We start from the raw sequence: 8,620 nt of genomic DNA, 5'->3' as shown, positions 1-8,620 counted from the left end.
GTTTATATCAGGAAAACTAGAACAGTTTGTTTAAAGAAATCAAGACATATCTAAGCGGAATAATATTCTGTTTCCATGGCCTGAAAGACTCAACACTATTAAGCTGTCAGTCCTTCCCAACTTGATCTATAGAATCGGCACCATCGAAATCAAAATCCAGGCAAACTTATCAGTAGACGCTGACAAACTGGTTCTCCAGTTTATAAGAAAAGTCAAAAACCAAAAGTAGCCAACACAACACCAAAGAAGGCAGTTGGGGAGCTCACTACCCCACGTCAGGACTCACTCTCAAGCTACATAATGAGGACAGCAAGGTGTTGGTGGTAGAACCAATGAACCAATGGTGAGAGGGCCTCCTAGATGCACTCAGCTCATCTTGAACCTGAACGATGTAAAATCTGGACTTGGATGGAGGCCACGGAGGGTGAAAGCAGTTTTGCATCGCAGGGACCACCCCTGATTAATCTGTGCCCAGGGCCAGGTGTAACCTTCCCCTTTTCCCTGCGAAGCATCTAAGTCAGTCCAGTTCCTTTTTCCTTAAGCCAGTTTGGAGCATGCTTTCTATAACTTTCTGTGGGAAGAAGCCTGATTGCTGAATCAAACATTCAATTTTCAAGATGCGTGCTTGTCTTATAGCTTCGCCCACCTTAACGCGAAGGTATCACTCATCTAAAAAGATCTAAAGACACTAGATGTCCTTTTAACTACTGAGGGCTAGTTCTTTAAAGGTGATGCGTACCTCTTTATTTCTAAGTCTTCATTCATCAATTTAATAAACTTTTATTAAATACCTATGATGTGTGAGAAAATAGGGACAGAGACTAACCAAAACAAAGTCCTTGTCTCCAAAACTTGTGACATCTCAGCTACTTAAAATCTGGGCTGGGGGCACCTGGGTGGCTCAGTTGGTTAAGCATTTGACTTTGGCTCTGGTCATGATCTCACAGTTCATGAGTTCGAGCCCCTTATGGGGCTCTGTGCTGTCAGCATGAAGCCCTGTTAGGATCTTCTGTCTCCCCCTCTCTGCCCCTCTCCACCCCCTCTCTCTCTTTCAAAAATAAATATTTTTCAAGCATTTTTTAAACATCTGGACTATTGTGAACGTGGGCATTTTCCCACGCCTAACTGCCCTGTGTTTGTCACAAATGGTGCGTGTGCTCAAGGTTTGGAAGGGAACCCTTATCAAGGCAGCCGTGGTTCCCTTGCCCTCTTAAATAATGTGTAACGATTACACTTAACTTTTTCTTGGCTTGCCAGCTTGGGGTGGGGGAGGTGGGCATATCTTACCCAGCCTTGAACCCGTGTGCCTCTCCTCTTTCCATGCTCCATGGCATCTCTGATGCCGGGCACTGCCACACTCCTGCAAGTGTTTCTTGCCCTGTGCGGATTCCTTCTCCACAGGCACACGAACCAGGAGACGCTCCAGTGGGGCGTGCGGAACCATGTGGGCTCACAAACCATGAGTTATCTCTGCAATGAGGTAAAAGCAATGACAGTGACCGTTGAGAACTTTTTATAGCGACTTGAGCGAGTAATTTTATGTCTGTGGGATGTAAGAATAAAAATGTTGGTCCTGACGTTTTATGCCTTTTTATTTTCTAGTATTTCCTTTTTATTATACTGTACAAAGGTATTGATCTGCAACAGATTGGAAGTAAAAAATAATAATGACAGTGTAACTGGTCCCTCCTGTGAGTGTTTGGAGATAGGTTGCTCTGAACTGTGTTCCCTTCCTCTTCACTTGAACAGAGACTGATTTATGTCTTAGGTGTACTTTGGAAACTTGCCTTCCATGTCTTAGGTTAGGCTTACGTTTAAATACCCTAGTTCGGGGGCGCCTGGGTGGCTCAGTTGGTTGAGCAGCCAACTTCGGCTCAGGTCACGATCTCGCGGTCCGTGAGTTCGAGCTCCACGTCGGGCTCTGTGCTGACAGCTCAGAGCCTGGAGCCTGTTTCAGATTCTGTGTCTCCCTCTCTCTGCCCCTCCCCTGTTCATGCTCTGTCTCTCTCTGTCTCAAAAATAAATAAACGTTAAAAAAATTTTTTAAAAAATACGCTAGTTCGATTTGCCATTTTTAACCAGAAACTTTGTGTGTATGCTGCGGGGATAGGAGGGTGATCAGGATTTTAGAAAACATTTCTTTTTGCTCTCACTGTCTGATAACAATATTTGTATTATTTAATTATCAGAAAGCACTTGGATTCCAGGTAACAGGGACCTCGAATTATGTGGAAAGTAGCAGAAAATAGGTTCGCGGTGGTGAGACGAGAACCTTTTCCATATCGGAGATACGAGTCTGAATATTTGCTCTCTGGCACAGTGTTAATGTTTGATGCCCAATTGTGACACAGTGGCTGACGTGTCTTTAATAACGCGAACTTCTAGTGTGTTCCCTTCCATCACTCTCTGGTCAATGTAAGCGTATCAGAGCTCCCGCTGAATGGCTGAAATCTTCAGGAATCATCCTTGTCTCCAAAGATCCTAACACCTGCAGGTTTATATCAATAGTTATTTTACATAAGTTCATTACAGCTAGACTGTAAGCATTTGAGGACAGAGCTGCCTGTGTGTGCGTGTGTGTGTGTGTGTGTGTTTCTTGTGTCATTCATGGTGTGAATGTCTTCACTTATTCATCCTCTGAGCGAGTGCAGCAAGACTGAACACTGGCCCAGGAGTCCAAGGGTCCTGCTCCTGCCAACTCCATCACTATAAATCAGTGAATTACTTAACGTCACAAAACTTTCTCACCCACCAAAGGGAGGTATTAAAATATTAATGGCGTTATTAAGATTGAAGCTCTCTTTCACCACAAGTAAGAACAACACCTTAATCGTGTACTTTTGTTGTAGGAGGGACGGAGGAGGGGGTCATGGTTGTTATGCGACCAATAATACGTGTCACTTGGTCCACGAGTAAGCGCCAACTGTCCAAGCGCCAACCAGGCCGCGTTCTGAAGTGCGACCTTGGACAAACTTTATCTTTGCTGGCGCAGCAGAACTGTGGCCATGGTCAGTCTTTTTAAAGAATGACAGCAGGAAGCGGAGGCACTTGGAACCTTGGCGGTCCCATTTCCATATCAATACTCGGGCTCTTTCAATGATAAGGAACTTCAAATTAATGCTGGGGTCAGGGATCTGGAATCCTGTAGAAATGTCTGCACAAGTCTTATTTAACTCAATCAATATTATGTAATATCAAAGTTTAAAAAGTTAGTTAATGGCTTTCTGAAATGTTCCCAACTGAATTTAGGGAGATAAGGGGGTGAAAGGGGGGAGGAAGCATAGAGTTGGAGTTAGCAAGAAGCAGAAAGAAGGGCACCTCAAGGAGAATGTGTTTGTGATTCAAAATACGCCTTTGATAGTATAATCCATGCCCGGGAAAGAAAGCTTCCCTATACTTTTTTCTCAGTATATTAGTAAGATTCTGCATGTTAATTTATGTAAGGCAATCACCTATGAATTCAGACTCATTAAAGAAGAGAATAGAGAGAATTAGCGAAAAGTTTAAGTTAGATAATTTCCCAACGACCTGTATATTATTACATATAAAAAAAAAACAGGATTTGGATAAAATAAATATTCCTCTACTTCCTAATTCCTTTACATAGTCTCCACTAAAGAGCTAAGAATGATTAGTAATTAGCATAACACTATTTTTATGTAAATGGATCCTTCTAAATGCTTCTAAAAACAATTGTGTTCTCAATGTAGTTAAATTTATTCCTATACTCTTTATGGGATTAATTCTCAGAGTAAACCCTTTATTCACATATAAAAGAATATATCAACAGCAACTACTTTCCCGGGTCTGGATTAACCCCATATCTGAAATATGAAATCAATACTATTTTGTTATATTACTGTTGCAAATTACATCATGGATGCCCTTTTTCTCCATTACAAAATACGTTTATGGGAATACGGTAAAAAGAAATAATGATTTCCAGATCCTAAAAATAACCAGAAACCTTCCCATACGGCATAGCTTGTAAACACCTAAAAATAAAACATGTTTAATGTAGAGATAAGCTCAAAAGGCAGGAAAAGAAATCCATACCATTTCAGGAATAAAGGCAAGATTTGAACCCGGGACACAAGCACTTGAGCTGGTGTTGTAGGTGCTCTGATGGCCAAGGACGCCTGAGTGGACCAGCAAAGACTTTGAGAAGCAGAGCCTAGGGATGGAACAAAGGTGAGGGCACAGGGCTAGCCGTTCAACAAGTGATTCTGAATATGTGGCCTGGACAAGACTCTACATTAATTCAGGACTGGGGGAAGCTACGTTTTTAGCAAAACAATGAGAGAAAACACCCCCCCCCCCACACACACACTAACACAGGAAGTAAACAAGACTCAGGTTGAGAAAATTAAAATAAACATTAGTCGTGGTCGGTGTGCCCGGCACACACAAATGGGACACTTTTCTGAGTGAGCATTCCCCCGGGATGTACGTGGAGAGAACACCTAAATCCTCTAAAGGGGAATCTTGTAGCAACAATGACAAAGCACACAGGGATCCTTCGTGCACCGCAATCAGCCTTTAGAACAGACCCTGGGGGAAGGCTCAAGGCTTTCACAGAGCAGGACAATGACCAGAACATGGGGTCCCAGACGGACTCCTCCAGGATCCCCAGAACTGTAGGTCAGATGCAAAATACAGATTAAAGAGTCATCCTGGGAAAACTCTTTTTTTTTAATTTTTAAAAATTTATTTATTTATTTATTTTTAATATGAAATTTATTGTCAAATTGGTTTCCATACAACACCCAGTGCTCATCCCAAAGGGTGCCCTCCTCCATACCCACCATCCACCCTCCCCGCCCTCTCACCCCCCTCAACGCTCAGTGTGTTCTCAGTTTTTAAGAGTCTCTTACTTTTTGGCTCCCTCCCTCTTTAACCTTTTTTTTTCCTTCCCCTCCCCCATGGCCTCTTAAGACTGCTGAAAGCTTTTACTAACTGCGGGCCTGCGGGCTGAACAGCACTCCCACACCCCAAGCTTGGAGCCTATGGAAGCAGCACAGAGGGGTGCGGGATGTCCCTGGGCCTGCAGGCACTTGGCCCCCTGCAGAGGCTGTCTGATTCCTCCTCTGCAGGGATTAGAAGGTGCTTTGCTCCAGCCCTCCACCCCAGACCATTGAGTGAATTCTAGGAAAGTCAGTGTCTTTGCAACAAGAGGAACTTAGAATCTCATTGTATCTTCAGCATCTGCTTATCTCATCATTTTGTTGACCCGCCACGTGTGTCCATGGAGGCCCACGGACAGGAGACCTGGAGCAAGGCCAAGAGTGAAGGTCACACGTGAGGCCTCCATGGAGGAATCCGCCCTGTTACCCTATAACGAAGCACGGGTCCTAGGACTTAAACCGCATTGCAAAACTGGAACATTGAAATGGGAGGTTCTCGTGAGTGCGCCTCCGATAACAGAGGTGGGGGCCGGTTACCAGGGAGAAACCAGAAGACCCTGAACCTATAGCAGATCCACCTGCTGGCGACTGGAAGATGAGAAGTCCCCAGGGCCCCCCAGAACCCACCCGTGACACCATAAGGGGCCTGTGTGTGGACACGCATCATGTGGGGAGTCCTGCAGCAGCTGGTAAGTAAGGGACACCTGTCACTCCCCGTTTCCTCCCACTGTACCTCACACCCCCAGGCAGGTTGCAGGAGCCAAGGAGTGTGCGGCTCATTCACTGAAAAAAACTGTGCTAGGCCGTAGTATTACAAAGTAAAGTAAAAATAATTAAATACATTATTTTTTTTTAATTCCCAAAAAAGAATAGAACTTGTTGAAAAGGAGAAGGGTGCCTCTGAAGAGAACAATATCGCTAAAAAAAGAAACAACCATGATTGAGCTTAAAAACTCCTGGAGCATCAGGGTTCAGGGCAGAAAATAGACACCTGGGTCTCTGGTGGAAAGGACGCGATGGTTGAGCCTTGAGGTCACGTCCCCCCCAGCCCCAATCCTTGGTTACACAACCCCCACCTCCACAAAACCTTCTCTACTGCACGAGGCCGGTGATGGGACAAGAGAACTTCAGCAGAGCCAAGAAATACCAAGAACGCTTGCGCTTCTCAACAGTCCTCCCAGCCTCAACAGGAGAGGCCAGCCTCTACATCACTCCTGGTTGCTTTTTCCTTCTCACTTCACAGCCGTGAATTCCTTCTCATTTCCAGCTCTGGTTGCAGGAGAATGAGGGTGAGACGGCGTTTCGCTTTTCGCTACTTTGGTGGGGAAAATGCACATTTGATTTCTGTTCTATTGACTCGATCCAAAACATAAGAATATATAATATATAATATACATTATATATATTATACTTATGATATATAATATAAATATAATATATATAACATACATTATATGTTATATATGATATATAATATAAATATATAATATAATATAAATACATAGTATGATATATAATATAAACGTAACCTTGAGACTTACCCTACATCCATTTTTGCTCAGTATATTTCAAGTTTGTCCCCCTTCTCTCTGTAATTCTTCTCTCTCTCTCTTTTTAATGCAATAGAAAGATCAAGATTTGGAGAATGGCCACAAGTGGACCTCCATCTCCTATGAAAAATGGGTGTTTTTATTCTTCAGTTCTACTGCTACAACATATAAAAGGCAATATGATTAGAGAAGATTACAGGCTTCAGAATGAGTTCTTACTTTAAAATCAGAAATCATCCTAATGAAGAAGATAAGAAGAAATCTCAAGCCGCCAGCGGGAGCGAAATAGGAGGCCGCTGTAGAGCTCAGATATTAGAGGCAGTCAGGAAAGTTGGAGAAGGTTACATCATCAAGGGCAGTTTCAGAGTGGTGTCACCCTGTAAGGTATGTCAGGAAGACAAATGAATTATATCAAATGAAAACCCAGAAAGAGCTGATGCTGGCAGAAAGCATTGATAATGGCAAAGGCGTGATTAAAAAAAAAGAAACTAAAGCTTTTTCAGCTCCATGGAAAGGAAAAAGGAAAAGAAAAAAAGAAAAAAAAAGTGATTCCATTCCTTGGGGCAGATGTGATGTCAATGGATCCAATAACTTTGCTCGACCTAGAAGAATATGAAGCAAGGTTGAGTCACTCTTTTCTACCATCAATAATTATTGAATCACCCAACAATACTTTGAAAGCATGACGTAACCTGGAGTTGAGCCTTTGCTGTGCTCTTCTAAGTTTACATTATACACATCGACTCGGTTAACTTCTGAACCTCATATTTTTATCCCATCGTGTTTTTTTGCTGTTGTGAAACAAGGCTATTATGAGGTTGTTATGGGGAAGAAAAACCATGTCTAAAAGCTCCTGGTGGAAACGAACAATGTGAGATTGTCAATACTATCTATCTGCTTTCCTCCTCGTCAAGAAGAACGTTCTTTAAATTCTGCACACTGGGACCTATATCATCAAACAGTAACTCAATCTCAGATGAGGAGCTACCAGGAGAAGGATTCATGTAATTTTACATATTTATGTAGATTTTATGTATTTATGAAATTTCTCCTGGAACACTAAAAATCATAGACGTTATTGCAACATACATTACAATAACCATTACAAGTTACAATAATCATTTTTGATTATGTAGAGAAGGACAAGCAAGAACTGTTCATTTTTATTTTCAAAGGGCAGAATTTAAGGATCTACAACATCCAAGCAGATTAACTGGAAAATGATCTCAGAATACTTTTGGTGCTTTTTCTCAAGGGGCATAAGAAAGGAAGCAGTAACTGAGCATTACCGTGTCGTCGGAACAGGGTCCACTGATCTAAAGTCCTATTTCTTTTTTGTAGGGTCCTAAACAACAAGAAAATGCTGTAGACATTGAATATCTCACTTTTTTTTCTCATTAAAGACTGATTTCAGGGGCGCCTGGGTGGCGCAGTCGGTTAAGCGTCCGACTTCAGCCAGGTCACGATCTCGCGGTCCGGGAGTTCGAGCCCCGCGTCGGGCTCTGGGCTGATGGCTCGGAGCCTGGAGCCTGTTTCCGATTCTGTGTCTCCCTCTCTCTCTGCCCCTCCCCCGTTCATGCTCTGTCTCTCTCTGTCCCAAAAATAAATAAACGTCGAAGAAAAAAAAAAAAAAAAGACTGATTTCAACGTCATTTGCCAATATTTAAGCAAACTATTAGCTTGTAGAACAAAATTATCCAAAGGGTTTTGATGAAGACATTTTAAAATTGAGTGTCAGTTTCCCAAGCAACGAGACAAGATCTTATATTTATTCTGTCTCCTCTGCATTCACATCAGCAATCTTGATAAAATGATGGAAGTCTGACTTTATCAAATATGGAAGTTATAAAAAAAACCTGTGGTAGATAATATTCTGAAGACCATTATTACTTTAATACTTTAAACTAGTTTAAATATTAAAAAGGTAATAGTTAATGAGGGGGGATTTGTAATTATTTTTCTATACCTGAAAATATTATCATTTAAATTGAGGACAGGGGCGCCTGGGTGGCGCAGTCGGTTAAGCGTCCGACTTCAGCCAGGTCACGATCTCGCGGTCCGGGAGTTCGAGCCCCGCGTCGGGCTCTGGGCTGATGGCTCGGAGCCTGGAGCCTGGAGCCTGTTTCCGATTCTGTGTCTCCCTCTCTCTCTGCCCCTCCCCCGTTC

The sequence above is a fragment of the Prionailurus viverrinus genome, unplaced genomic scaffold (assembly GCF_022837055.1).
Source record: "Prionailurus viverrinus isolate Anna unplaced genomic scaffold, UM_Priviv_1.0 scaffold_51, whole genome shotgun sequence".
Lineage (NCBI taxonomy): Eukaryota > Metazoa > Chordata > Mammalia > Carnivora > Felidae > Prionailurus > Prionailurus viverrinus.
Note: the sequence above shows the minus strand (reverse complement) of the source record.